Raw genomic sequence first — 16,353 nt, 5'->3', positions numbered from 1 at the left:
TGTGGACCTATTTTCACTATTGGTTAGAGTATTGGACACTTGAGTCTAAGAATGTCAATTTTAGGAAATAAGTTATCATCCAATTTATTTAATTTTCCACCAGAATGACAGAAAATCATCATTACATTTTCAACCACTAGAACGTAGAATTTGTGTTGTAAGGAATATTCAGCACTCTCTAATCAATTGAAGTTGCAACTTTTTCTTGATTACTTATAAAATTTGGATAATTTTTGCGTTTTCCCTAATTTATTTTTGCATTGCCTAATGTTTGCCATGAATAACTTTTCTGTTTTGTGAAATTGGATAAAAATGAAAAATACAGAATAATGGTGTATTTTGGCAGGAAACTAGTCGTACGATGTACGCATTGAAATATAGGATGCATGACTGCATAAAGCATCCAAGTGGAAAACTGAATGTATATTTGCTAAAATTCAACAAACTGGAAGAAAATTCTCATTTTTCTGCATGGGTGGCCTGCAAAATATGAATATTATTTACTTATAAAACCTGTAACAAATTATTTTAAATCAAACTTATGCTGGGATATTTTTATTAAGCTTTTCATCTCTGTACTATTCCGCCAATTAAGAGAGACATTAAAGCTAAGTAATTGCATAATCAAGACCCGTAGTAGACGGATCAAAATGTCGCATTCATATCCTATTGACCGTTCCAAAGTAACTATACTGTACACACTGTTCTACTACGTCTACAGTAGTTTACAAGTTTAGTCAAGTGATGTTTCACATTTGTGTCATTAGACTGTAGTGCTGTTCTCGTTGTGTTCCATTCTTGTAAACCACCTAGACTGTTGCGTGTTGTAGTCTAAGATACACATGTTGTTCAGCTCTATCACAGTATCATGCTCAGTGCTGGCTGATAGCGTGGCACGAGTGTCGTATCCTGAAGACTGAGTCGACGAACCATTTGCGGCATTTGCAGATGGAATTGGTAATCTGTATTTTGTATGAGTACAATGTACATGTATAATGATCATATCATCATGGAGTGATGATGTCACTTGATAACCAGCTTATCACATTTCCATTTTCTGTGTTCACAGACTTTGAGTTGATAATTAAAGCTACAGTTATATTGATCATATAACCACCATATTGTAGGAAGTAGTTGATCATACTTCCGTTGACAGCTCAGTGCTACTTGAGTTGATAAGGTACATATATATTGATCGTATCACCATGGAGCTGCAATGTAATGTGATAAGCAGTTTATCACACTTCCGTGGTATAAAGATGATGTGACTTGATACATGTTATTTATTACATAACCAAGCACATGTAATGTTGTTCGGTGATGTTATCTATCACATGATCATGCAAGCGTTGATACTGATAGGCTATTTATTTTACTTTTACTTTTCTACGGAGAGATGAAATCTGGTAAAAAAGCGCCATTTTCAGTACTTCCACTGTACTTCTGGTTATGAACTCAGGTGAAACAGGTGAGGGTGGGTTTGGGGACGAGGGTGTGCGGAAACCCTGTAGAGCCTCCAAGTGTACAAGGCTTGATTTTTTACCAACATAAACTTTATAGATCAGACAACCACAACACATTATCTGAAAATTGCTAAAATACTTCCAATAATTTGACACTGTACATTCAGTGGTTGATATTATCCATAGGTAGTACAGAAACAGGGTGAAATCATGGTTGTCGTTGAGGGTGCTGAGTTTTGGGTACAGACCAAAATTTTTTTTTGATTTATCCTGTATACAGCTACAAAAATATGTTTTCAAGGTACACCAAATGTACAATAACTTCCTAATATTGTACACCTTGAACAGTATTACATCACCTGTGACAGGTAATGCCTGTAAAAAGTTATTGTACATTCGGTGTATCTAAAAAAAAAAAAAATTCCAAAAAAAAAAAAATGTTCCGGTTGCAGCTATAGTATAAATGCAGGTTTGAAACTTGCATACATTTGTATATGCAAATGATACCGGAAGAAACTTAATAACATGAAATCTGCATGTATCAAATTACACTTTTGAAATAATTCAATGTACAATAATCGAATACACTCAACTTTATGTTTGAAAGAAAGATAAACATGCAGATCATACATTATGTACATCATAATATTAAATGAAAACATAGAGTGATTAAAAATTAATAAATCAAACAATTTTATATTTTTATTGATGTGTATGTAATAATAATAAAGTGAATTTATAATGTGCCTGTTCTGTGAAGAGTTCCATATATAGGAATTGTAGTAATACTCCTATCATTATCTCACCACATCCTCCATTGGTAGTATGTCTTGTTCTGGTTTGCACGAAATGGATAAAAAAAACAGTTACATCCCAAACGTCTCCACTCTCGAGCATATATATACGATTCCGTTTTTTTTTATTTAAAGCATTCCCAATTTTGTCGGTATCGCTTGAGCAGAATACCAACTTTATCTCTTTGAATCCCAAGACAAATATGAATCATTTTTTACAAATCCTTTTACACACTGTGTTAAGTCCAAAGATTTAGAGTTCATGAGATTTTATGATGAGCACAGATATTTGGGCACCATTTGGGATGTATTTAACTTGATAAATGATGGTGCACGTAGATCGGTTATGGCGGACTGGGTCATGGTGTAATGTGCACTGGTTACGATCGTAATTCATCAAGGAAGGGATATTACTTTGCACTGTCTTCAAGAGATAATTGTTACCCGTGTGTTCGTGTTGAGTTTTTGTAACCCCTAGTAACAGCTACATGTACATGTAGTCGAGAGTGAAAGCCTCAAAGTTTCGTAGGTTTGAACTCCCTCTACCATATTTTCGGTAAAATATGTACTCAGTAATGTAGCTGGGAGTTTAGAGGCTATCTACGGCTTCCAATCTCAAGATCACGCTTCACACTGTCTAGACATCTTGAAATCAAGAGTTGTTTATGCAAATGAATAAACCTAAGCTGTAACTTATAAGAATTATGTGAGCAGTGTATACATGTAAGTACTGTAACATCCTGAGATGACAAATATACCATATTTTGACATTATGTAACTGCACACAGTAAACACTTTAGTTATCATTAGGCAGAATTGATATAACATGCCTTTCCTCCTGAGACCTCAAGGGGCTCACAATTATTACCCCTGGCACGGATCAATGGCAGCAAAACGACCCTTTATACTTCCTCAACTCCCTGAGGAGCAAGCATATGATCCATTGCAGCCTCTATAAGCACATAGGATTAAAGTATTCACATTGCAACCTCTATCCTACCAGGTCCCCAATTATACAGCTGGGATGAGGCACAATCATGGTCCAAATATTGGCCAGGGACTTTAGCCATTCAGAAAGAAATGGCAACGGCGGGTCTATAACCTGCAACTTGCAGATTCCAAGCTGGCTACTCTAACTATTCGCTCATCATGACTCCACAGCATACTACATCATACATGACTAACTTGATTCCAAATATTAATTTGTCATTTCATGTTTGATCTCTTGTAGGTATATTTATTATAGAAGGTACCTGTAGTGATTCTATCAAGTGTGGTGGAAGGTAAGACATGATGAAATAATTGCATTCAAATGTTTCAAGGACAGGAAATGGGGCAAAGGAAACACAGTCCAGTTTTTAGCTGTCAAAAACACTATACATTTTGTATGCTGGGAATGATTTGGGATGAACTAACTTCAAGTTCAAGGGGATGTTATTGAAATGCATATACATGTACTTTATGTATATGAACAAGAATGGATTTTTCTGTTCTTTAACACAAAAACACATAAGAATATAGAAAGTTCTATATATAAATTGCATGTAATATTTTTGTACATTTACAAATGTATGTATGTGTTCATGCCTGTTTGTTTGTGTGTAACAGGGATGTGTTGTGATTTGATCAACAGAATAGACCTGTGTGTATGTACGCGTACGTACATACGTGCATGCATGCCTGCACTTACAAATATGTATGCATGTCTGAATGTATGTATGTACATGTATGTATGTGTGTGTGCGTGTGTGCATATGTATGTGCATGTGTGCATGCGTGCATGTGTATGTACATGCGTATGTACGTATGTACGAATGTATGTATGTATGTATGTATGTATGTATGTATGTATGTATGTATTATTATTATGTATGTATGTATGTATGTATGTATGTATGTGTGTGTGTATGTATGTATGTATGTTTATATATTTGTACGTACGTACGTACGTACGTACGTACGTACGCACGCACGTACGTACGCGCGCGTGCGTGTGTGTGTGTGTGTGTGTGTGTGTGTGTGTGTGTGTGTGAGTACATGAAGATGAATATATTTGCATATTGTGTAATATGCATGCTTTTAGCTATGTGTCTGTGTAAGGGTGCAAACATAGATAATACAGCCCCTAACAATTACTGAAATCACCAACGTTTTGTCCAAAAATTGTTACACATGGAGGTAAAAAAATTGATGGTTACATACATGCACATGTTTAAAAGCAGGTCAGGTAAGTTCAAAATCAAAATCATTGGATTTTCCAGAAAAACAACCTTAGAAGTCAAAAACATAGAAAATAAGATAATTAAAAAGATAAAGACGAGAGATGATAATAGGATCGAGTAAATTAAAATGAATAATTAATGACGTCAAATATAATGAAAAAAGAGATGAATTTGATATACATCAAGAAATATCAAATGATGTACGATAAAGCAGTCGTTCTACCTTTTAAATTCAGACAGGCTGAAAGTAAAATAGAAAATTGTATGTGTATAAAGGTGAACAGCCTAGGGGGTCCAGGTTAATTTAGACCTACTTATCTTGAACAAAAAGAAAGACTTACAAGAAAGTCAACTGAATACAAATAAGGCATATGTTTTCTTATTAAACATGAATTGTATAATCAAGTAGGATTTCCTATAACAGGGTGTCGAGACAAAGGAGTGATAATGAACTATTTACTCAGAGATTAATAGTATCTGTAGCTTGCAGTGATAGTAGCTCTCCCACTGAGTACTTGTTCATCTCTCAGACAATTTCCTAGCGGTGCGAGTTCTTCAACGACGACAACGCTTGTTTCAGAAGTTACATGAAAAAGGAAAGGGGGGGGGGGGGTGTAGATGGCGCTAGCCGGAGAACAGGTTTTTGTTTGAGTTCCTCAATGCTTTTTTCAGAATTTATATGATGGAGTGGAAGGTACGAAACACATGGAGCTAGCCAGTGGTTCTGAAGGACACGGTTCAAATATAATGTCTATGTGTGGTAGGTAGTCAGAGTTGATGAAGTGACCTGTTTCACTTACAATTTGGGTAGAATTTCTATTGATTTTCATGGCGTTATTGAACCATCTATCACCTAATAAATTTAGTATTCAAGATACAATGTTTGAAAAAATAAAATGAATACATGTGTATACAATTCCTAAAAACATTTTTTTTTTCAAATGTGTGTCGACAGCCATATCTCTGGAGTTGTACATTGTATATATGATTGTGAAACACAGTTCACAGATTCTAAAGTGTTATTTGAAGGTTAGTCATCATTGACCTTCTAAGGTGCCTCCACATGATCCTAACACTACACATTTTTACCTTTGGCACAGATCTATAGTAGCACAACAACTCATTATACTTCAATTGCATATAAGATAAGTCTTTGCAGCTAAGTATTAAAGTGCATATATAGGAGTAAACCATTCATATAATGATCACTGTCCTGTCAGGTCCCCATTCACACATAATTACATTCTGACAGGTACAAATGTAGCCCCATACAATCACTATCCTGCCAGGTCCCCATTCATACATACTTACATAGTTCCATGAAATAATTACATAGTTATATAGATAATTTGATCCCAACAGGTAGGTCCTCCTGGGCCTCTCACATCAGATCTGAATAGTTCCATGTTTGACATAGAGATTGGTTGAATGGGACAAAATTGGGATTCATGATCTTACCCAAGGACTTTAGACATTCAGAAACGAATTGCAGTGTGAACTTACCTGGTCTAGTTCCTGACGACCATATTTCGATCTTACACTACGTTATTTTCACACAGTACGTCTAGTCAATTTCGTTACTCTCACACAGAATTCTGTGCTACCTCCTACAGTGTTCATATAAACATGATGATGTCGCGTCCCCACATGATTTTTCTGGAGGTGGACTTCGGTTGGACATTTGCATGAATTCCCACGATAGTCGAAACAGGTGTACCAAATGAATATTAATGAGCGATGACGACAGCCTGTCAATTTGTGATAGATTACTACTGACATGCACCGTTTCCAAGTCTGCCAATTTCACCATTTGTCCATCTCAACGACTTATAGACACAGAGAAGGAGAGAGTGCATTAGTGCTTGATTGACACTTACAATGAATTAGAAACAGTACAAGTCCCAGTGGTTTACCATTGAGTAGGTGGTTTGTTTTTAGTCCCTGTGTGCTCCTTCTCAGTTTAGAATCATTAGAAAAACCTGATGTAGGAGAGAGAGCTGGATTCATTTTATTGACTGTCATGTCTACTCCTTGGAGCAGAAATGCCTGATGTGTATACAGAAGAAGAAATAAAGGGCATTCAACAGTGATAGTACAACATGAAGCAAAAGATGTGTAACTGTGTTGTTTAGGGCTGAGTACTTATCTCTCCTTCCCCCTCTCCCTCTATAGAGGGGCATATAATTATAAAGAAAACACAAAGGACATATACTGTAGATATCATACCAATAATGGTGAATAAAATCACTCATACCTAGAAATGTTTTGATGCCAACGTATTCTCTTAACTAGACCATGAGTGGACATGTAAATTGTAATGATACCATCCGTATAGGAACTAGACTACTAGAAATGTGAACTTGATAATTTTATTTTGAAATGAAATGCAGATACATGCATATGCATACAGACATATTATTAGTATTTGATATGATGAATAAAGTTTCTACTCACAGATTTAAAAAAATTTTAGAAAGCAAATTCCAAATTGTTGCTAACATCTCATCAGCATTGTCATGTGACAGTGTGTAGTAACCCCTGGTGAAGGTGTCAGCCGAAAGTGAGGATTTGTTTTATTCCGGTTCCCCCCCCCCCCCCCCCCCCCCCCAATTTTTGAACTCTTAAAAGGAATTGTCATTTATAATTATGAACCCAGAAGCCATGAATATTTACGCTTTCCATATCATTGGGTAATATTGGGAACTTTTTATCCCAGCCACAATTACCTTTAAAGGCCAAGACTTCAATCCCATGGTCTCGTAGTGTCATGTTATAAGTACATCCAAAAATGAATATTTTGGGTCATTCTTTTGTTTTTAACAAAATTTTTCTATAGCTTTGTTGTACAAGTGTTTTTCCCACCTAAATTTTAATCCTAACCCAAACTGGGCCTTTAAAAAAAATGACTGTAATACTAAGAGAGATTCATCATAGCAAATCAAAGCATATTTTTTGCTGACACTACACTACAGGGAGCATGTCTTCAGATAGCATTGCCATAGAGATAGAAGAATGATTTACGATAACGCACGTATTTTAGTTTTTCCTTGAAATGGTCACATTTTCACAGTCATAAAATATCGCCTTTTATTAAAGCTCCACTGGCTGTAATTACATCACATCTGATTTGCATATGAATAGAAAGATTGCATATAGACCTGTTCAGTGTTTGGACCGGTCATAGGCCTGTCTATGGACCGGTTTCTTTGTATTTTAATTGAGTTTGACCTTGTGTGGAGTGAAAGACACTTAGCTAGTAACCTTGAGATTGAATAGGTACTAGACTGCTTTGATAGACTAATAGGTAATCCTATCAAGTGGTGACAGGAAATGCACTTTTTCCTGTTCACATACAATTTGGAATTTTTGATTGAGAGTAAATTGTTCAGGTACTGAGATAACCTTGAATTTAAGTTTAATATTAAACTTCTTGTTCAATAGTGCGAAACTAGTCAAAATTTTAAGACAAGCTGTTTTTTTTAGTAATGAATTATTACTAATATTGTCAAATTTAAGCTTTAACTTCAAGACATACTTTTTTCACATGTAACCAGAAATTATAATATGGTGAAAATTGCAAAATTGTTTTTTAGCTTCAACTATTTGCAAAAGCCTGTTCAATAGTGTGAAACTAGTCGAAAATTTTGAGCCCAAACTGTTTTTGTACTGAATTACGTGGTACTACTAATATTGTCAAATTTCTGCTTCAAGACAGGTCTTTTCACACAGAAATGGTAATATGGTGAAGTGATTTTTGAAATTGTATATAACTGCAACTTCTAGAATAAGTGTGCTCATACATGTGGTGCAAAGCTAGTCAAAAATTCAAGCCCAAGCCGTTTTTGTACTGAATTATGTGGTATATATACTAATAATAATTTAAACTTCAAGACATATTTTCATACACAAAAATGATAATTTGGTGACTGAAGATATTTTTGAAAAATAATAATAAACTTTATCTAAATTTCCAGATATCAGTACAATACAATACAATAAAGTAAAAAGAAAATGCTTGTATTGACCACACACAAAAGAAGAGAGAGTAATTTCACAATGATACATGTATTTTTGAAATTGTTTGTAGTTGCAAGTTATGTGTCTTTTTACACAAACATAAAATAAGAGTTATGATCTACAGATAAATAATGTGACATTCTAAGAGTTTAGAAAAAAATATTTTTTTAAATTTTCAAATTAAGAAGTTACTGGTGAAGTGAAAGAATGGAGTTAAGATTGAAACCAAAGATCAACACATTGTCAAGTACTGTAGAGGTTGGAAATTCTCAGTTTTTGGTTTTCAAAATGAAAGTGAAACAAAATATTCTAATATTCAAGGCTAATAATGTCAAAATCATGTGAAGGAACGGATAACTGAGTCAGCCTGGTTACAAATCAAAATTTCTGTTCATAGCATCAATTCTTGGAAGCAAATTCCAAATTATTCATGATGACATCAGGGTGTACTATAATGGGATGTCACTACATGCATGTATCTTGGAGGAGACATATCAAACGAGTTATTATCATTGAAAATTTGAGATTCACTTTTGAGAATTTTTTTTTTTGACTCAGTTAGCAGAAATTTTCTTTCAAAGTCAAACACTGAGTCCATGAATACTCATTCTTACTGTAACAGGTTTATGTGCCGTAATGTCTTCTCCTTCCCCTGAGTATATGGAATCATCTTTTGCTGCCGGACATGTTTATCTTTTTTTTTCTAACAATTTTTATCCCTTTGCATGAATTTATCATGAAGTGAAATAAGCCAGTCGGCCCCATTCATCGGGCATAATATGGGGCAGATAATGTTCAAAGCAATATATAGCAAAGTTTCCCAATGCTACTTTTAACCACACCCTGTCACCCCTTACATTTTTAACTACCTGGTACAAGTCAGAAAATGTGTTGGTTCCAATTATTAAATCATTTTGACAAATTGGCCAATTTTTCAACGATAATTTTGGCATAGATTTTCATATGGTGGTTATATCTTTCATTCTAGTCTAGAATTAATGTGGTTGTTATAAAAAATTATAGAAAAATGAAAATTTATATTCCCCTACTTTTGGCAATAACTCTTAATTTCAATTTTGGCACAAGATCATTAACAGACATAAATCAATGGTTCTGATCCAAAATAAATGTGTTGTATGCCGAAAAAGTTATGAAGAAATGAAAATTTATATTCATCTGATTTTGGCAATAACTGTTAATTTAAAATTTTGACATAAATCATTAGTGCAAACAAAATCAATGATTCGGATCAAAAACAGATGTGAACCAAACCAAAAACTTTTGAAGAGTGGTGAAAATTTATTTAGCAAATTAATTTTGGCGGTAACTTGTAATCCAGGAGACTAACACAAAATGACTTGCCTGATTTGAGTCAAAAGTTAGAGGTCTGGAGTTCAAATGAAAATACATATTGTTGTAATTTCAGGTATAACTGCAACTTAAATATTAAGAAAAAATCAAGAAGGAAAATCAAATAATTGAGTCACATCCAGAATAAATTTGAAATATGTAAAAAAAATAACAGAAAAAGAATTAATTGTGTCTTAATTTTCATTTATTGCAAAGTTCCAAGATACAAAATGAAAGATGAGTTATTCTTGTAGTCTGAATGTTTTTGCTAGCCAATCATCTGTTTGAAATATAATTTGATATCATTCAAACAGTTTAAAAGTTATTTCTCAAATAATTGGTGTTATTGCATTCACTTACTTCATTTATTCTACATAAATGTTAAAATATAATTTGAGGTAATTTTAAAAATGAAATATATGACAGATGGAAACATAAAAAATCTAACTAGAATTAGGAAGACAAAATGAACAATAATTAACTGTCCCCCAGCACTATACAGATTTCTGCTTGAAACAAAAATAGAACCAGTTTTCAAATATTCCTTGGAAGCAAATCCTAATTTCACTGACGTCACGTCAGCATCGTCAGGGGTGTACTGCAGTGGGCTCTTTGTCACATATCACAGATCGCTTCCAAGAAATATTTTGACTCTTGTGAGCAGAAATTTTATTACTAAAAATGTAATTCTTGCTTTTAAAATATATTAGCTGTACAAATTCAATGAGTCATAAGTTGTTATAATCTAGGCCGCCAAGATGCAATTTAGAGGGTTTTTTTGCTATGTTTTGGGTACTTTGGTAACAGACACTGGGAAATCTGGTAGAACTTGATTAGATTTCCATACGTAAGTCCTTGTACTGTAACATAACAGTAGGAGAATCTGGTAACTGATGTCAGGAAATCTGGTAAAACTGTAATAGTTTTCAATACTCTTGTAATTGTACCATGACAAAATTGTTGGGGAACCCGGTATGAGATATAACAAAATGTGATAAAACTTTCATAGATTTCAACACCTTGTAGATGTACCGTACCATACCGTAAAGTTGGTGGGGAACTATATCAAAATACCCCTGGAAATCTGGTACATTTTACCTGACACTTACCTCCTGCAAAATCAATGCCTCTCTATCTAGTACATATATTTCAAGCCATCTTTACAGAAAAAGTACAGCAAAGGAAGATGTATACACGTACACATGTAACACTTTAATGTTAACATGATAAAGTTACTAACTTAGGCCAACATTAGAAACATGTTTTATCGGTATGAATACTTCATAATGTAAAACTCCACTCATATTGTATTTACACTCAGATATTGAATATCAGTGTTCTCTCTAGCAAAGCACAGTGCAAACACCGTCCTTGCCATCTTGGCTGCCATGCTTGGTATGTTTCTACCGTGCTTCAAAAGTGCTCTACCATCCTTGAGCTTTTTGGAAGGACAAAATCATAATAATACTTTCACATGAAGAGAAATGGCTGATCCCCAATGTACATGTGTGTAACTGTATGTGTTAAAATAAACTTGTCAGAATTTGTTCCATTGTTTTAAGACATGCATGACCACTTTGCAAACAAAATGCAAATTACCATGTTATTTATATGTAAATTAATATGCAAATTAGCCATCATCCTTGCCATCTTTCCTGGGGAGAACACTGGGATATGATTATAGGTAAAAAACAGTGCTTTTGGTAATCGAGATACAAATGTTTCAATCCAACCATTCTTTACATCACAATCACATTCAGTTCTAGATATGCCATAAAATGAGTCTAAAATTTCCAGCTTTGCTGCAGTCCTGGTCTATGCTAGGTGTAGAATCTCAAGCTTTGCTGCAGTCCTGGTCTAGTGCTATCCATGGCGTAGAATCTGAAGATCTCCCTTTGCTGCGATATGATTCGATACCACGTGTAGCATCTTCGATCCTGGTGTCAAAGATAATTTGAAGGCACACCCAAAAATTATGTCATCAGATCGTTGATATATTTTTACCTAGAATGATATATGTTATAGTGTGTATCCCTTTATTAATAAAGTCTTGGAGAAAATTTTTTGTCTTTGCATGCCCAAAAGTGGCAGTCAGGCTGACGTGCATGCATGCATGTAGAGAGCTTATGAAGTCACTGATCGATCTGTTGAGTTTTGAATTATTCATGTGTGCAAGAAAGTCAGATTACATCCCTACAAGGTAAAAAGGGATTCATATTGATATGGGTGTTGAATGTAACACTGAGAACAGTTACTATATATGGTCCCTGTGAAAGTTCTATAATAAGGTGTATACAAAATGTTTGATGGTTTATGGCTGACACAGCATATAGGTACGGCGTAGGGGATCAAGTACAGATCAAGCATAATCTGATATTGTGCATGAACTATGCTTGCATCTTTAAGGCATCATGCTGGAAAAGTTCATGAATAATGCTCTTGGGGATTAGTGTATGTAAACAGCATTCAATTCGCACCTTCGAGGTGTCCACAGAGCATCTCATTAATGGTGCATCAATTTAACAATGCATCAGCATCTCGATATAAACATTGCATCTATTGACATCTAGATAGCAGAGTACATGATTATTACTAAGTCACAAAGCATGTGCAGCATAAAGTATTGTTTATTTTGTATCAGAGATGCAAGCATTGTTCCATGCAGATGCTTTGATGATGCAACAACAGTGCATCAATGCATATAGTTAGCACCCCAATTGTGCAAGAATGATCCTTTAGTGATGTGTGCATTCAGGTGATGTTTTATGTGAAAAATTTTGAAAATTGTGCTCTGCACCAAAAAAGTTGCTGTTAAAAGTATGTAAACTTTACTAAATATATAGTTAGGGACGATCGCACAGTGTCGCACATGCTCAATAAGTGAACATCGTTCATTCAGGACAAAACCCCCCTCCCCCGAAACGAATGTTCACAAGTGCGACATCACACATTTGTATATTGAAAACCATGATGAAAATTGTAGCGATCACACTGGTACCACTACAATCGATTCAATGTAAAAACATGGAGGTTAGGCCTAATAAAAAAGAATTGTGTGGTTCCGATTACACTCAATTTTAGAATAGGTGGGGTAGGTAGATTTTTTATTTCATTTTATTGTGGGGTTTTTTCAGGTGTGTGTTTCTAGGTCAGGTAGTTATGTGTTTTCCAAATGGTCTCTGTGTTATTGTTTTCTTCTCATCATATGTACAGCCATTACAGAGAAAAAATTTTTATCGTCTTTTTATTTTTCAGTTTCCACGTCCACTATTTCTGGCAAGACTTCACAATTTTCGTGATCTTATTATTTTTTTTTTGAAAATGTAAAAAAAAAAAAAAAAAAAAAAAAATGTTTTGGGCCGGCAGTGAAAAACTAGGTGGGGGTTGGGTAACCGGAACCAAACTTTTTTTTCTAGGCCTAAGCATGAAGTTCCAACCTAATGAATGGTCACCTATTTACTCAGATAATGGTTAACTGCATCAAAATGCTACCGTAAACCCAGCCCTGTATCTCAAATTAGAAGTCGATTTTTAACATTTTATCAACATTTGAAGTACATGTACCTGTAGCAATAGCATTGACACCAGACACCCCCCCCCCCAAAAAAAAAAAAAAAAAATAAATAAATAAATAAAACAACGAACGAAGTTCACTCAAGCTTGTGTGACTTTGTGCGATCATCCCTTAGACTTTGCTGGATTTATAGGTTGACAGTGTTCCCAAGACAACTCTCAAGCCGTATGCTGAAAAACCAACAGTGGTATAATTTGGCAGCTTTGCTACACAATCACCAGGACTCCAGTATACTTAACAAATGATTAACACTAATAACCTTCATATCTGTACAAAACCCTTAATCTGGTTAAAACCATCAGTGGAGAATTTCTCTAATCTTGTTAGCTTCTTAGGTCTCCATGGTGATGCTGTCCAGTGGAACAGCAATGTCTGCATTGTTTGTCTGCTGTGGTTGCCATGGCAATGGTACCTGATCAGTGTCGCGAAATGATTGGATGCATGTATAACAAACTCATAGTTGAAATTGAGAGGAAAAACAAAAAATGGCATGAAATCAGGAGAGAAATTGAAGCAAAAGGGTGTTTAGTGATACTGAGTGATAATAATGGCTTTTTTGAGGGTGTTGTTATTACTGTAGTTATTTTGTAGATTTGATTGTGGTTTGGAATGGATAAAGCCCACGGGTTGTGTAGTAGGTGAACCAGAAAATATACGTGTAATGTGGAGGAAATCAGATACAAATTACTACACAAAGAAATCAATGAAAGGGAGGCTGTGGGTCAACAAATACTATTTGATGATCATCACATGACATGTAACTTGTAAGTGTTGCTAGTCATACATATAGGTACTAATACCATCAAAGAGAGACATTTTGAAAGTACTGATAGTTACATGTATCGTATGGCTTGAGGAGTCACAATTGCAACTAATTTACCCCAAACTAGAAGTGTGTGGCACAATATCCAATTGCTACAGTTATTGTCAGGCGTGACAAAAATCTTACAATAAACTTTGGAATATTTCACTGTTGTGACATCATATTAATATTGTGATATTTCATTGTCTGACTTTGCTACATTTTATTATCTGACTTAACAAAAATGTGACTAACTTTGCTACATTTTATTATCTGATTCAACAAAAATGTGACTAAGTTTGCTACATTTTATTATGATTCAACAAAAATGTGACTAACTTTGCTACGTTTATTGTCTGACTCAACAAAGATGTGACTAACTTTGCTACATTTTATTATCTGATTCAACAAAAATGTGACTAACTTTGCTACATTTTATTATCTGATTCAACAAAAATGTGACTAACTGCTACATTTTATTATCTGATTCAACAAAAATGTGACTAACTTTGCTACATTTTGTTATGACTCAACAACAATGTGACTAACTTTGCTACATTTTATTATGATTCAACAAAAATGTGACTAACTTTGCTACATTTTAGTGTCTGACTCAACAAATAGATATGATCAATAAACTTTGCTACTTTACATCATGGCTTACAACAAAAATCTAAATTTCATCATTAACATTTTATTTGCAAATTACATGTGATATCATTATCTGTAACAGTATACTATTACTCTGTAAATGATTTGGCAATGATATACTAAGGTAATGTTTTGCACATGCAAAGAAAATGAAGCAACAGGGGGCAAGGCGCCGGTAGGTTTCAGAAGAAAAGATGTAAATTGTAAACTTATGGAGTTGAAAAATCGAAGTTTTGATTACATATAATTTGATAATAATTGTCTCATTGTTTTTTTTTTCCTTTGCAAAACTAGAAAACAACCGGAAACGTTTAGCTTGTGTTATTATCATGAATTGAAAATGAAATTGGAAAGAACTATTATTTCAAGTTGTAAATTAGAATGACATTTGGAATTCAGCAATGAAGTCAGTCCAAAGTACATGTAGGAAGGGGGGAGGGGGGGGGGGGGCGTATGCTTGTTTAGCTGGAAGACTTCAATTGTAAATTTGTTCTCTGTTTTATACACCATATCCAACCAACTTGTATAATTGTGAACGCCATGAAATAAACCAAATTGGTCACAAGTACTAGTAAGCAATCAAATATTTTTATGTGGGTGTATGATTTCTCTTGAGAATTTTTCGAACAAAAGTAGCAGTTTGAGAAAAAAAGAAGACAATTTTGACATTTCCTGTACATGTATACATTGTCAGAACAGACCTCAGTTGACAGCATATTTTAGTTCCACCTTACATTAAATTTAAGTTATATAATATTGGTTTGAAATTTTTAGTTTAGGTTTCATTTTGTGATTATTAGATTTCTAGCTGCTAGTTTGGTATACCAGTGTGCCCTTTAATCATGGCCAAATTTTGTTGTTTTGTTGGCATTTCTTGTGAGTCACCACACATAGTTAGAGACAGTGGAATACCAAATTTTGGTGCATCACTAGAAATTGTGTGCATTAGTGGCACATCAAATTAGCTAAAAGGGCACACTGATATTATAGCTATTAAAGTGATACAAACTGAGTTTCTAAACCTTTTACTCAAGTTAACATACTTACTGTAATATATAAAACTTTAATTAAACAAAACTAAATGTATAATACTAATGTCCATGCATGTTTTCTATGACATTACAATTTGTGTTCTGGCATTCTTAGGACACCATTGATTACATAGCAGGGATTTTTTGGCATGTATGAAAAATTATGTCATTGGATCTTTTTTATGTTAAATCGTAATACGAGGTTTGAATTAATTCAATTGCAAGTGGTGGTTAAGTAAACTTTACTACACATGTGATGAGTGACTTCAATATGCAGCAATTATTATGCCCCCCAAAAAATGTATAACTATAAACATGTTGAGTAGCTTATGTGTCCCTTTAATACTTAATATAATTCCTCAATAAATTAATAAACAGAGATAACTAAAGACGACACTTCTTGTATCTGAATATTTCACCTACATTTTGTATTCTGTTGATATTAAAGT

The 16,353-nt window shown here is 34.2% G+C and overlaps 1 protein-coding gene across 2 annotated transcripts in view; it reads left to right on the top strand.

Annotated features, from left to right (window-relative positions):
• Positions 1-16,353, top strand: part of LOC144437576 (TOX high mobility group box family member 3-like) — a 132,372-nt gene that overhangs the window by 31,959 nt on the left and 84,060 nt on the right. For both annotated transcript variants that reach the window (XM_078126541.1, XM_078126543.1), the window contains exon 2: positions 3,489-3,540. The gene's annotated coding sequence lies outside the window, so the exon portion shown is untranslated. The remainder of the gene's footprint in view (positions 1-3,488; positions 3,541-16,353) is intronic.

Source organism: Glandiceps talaboti, chromosome 7 (assembly GCF_964340395.1).
Source record: "Glandiceps talaboti chromosome 7, keGlaTala1.1, whole genome shotgun sequence".
In the NCBI taxonomy this organism is placed as follows: domain Eukaryota; kingdom Metazoa; phylum Hemichordata; class Enteropneusta; family Spengelidae; genus Glandiceps; species Glandiceps talaboti.
Note: the sequence above shows the minus strand (reverse complement) of the source record. Positions and strands in the feature narration are given on the sequence as shown.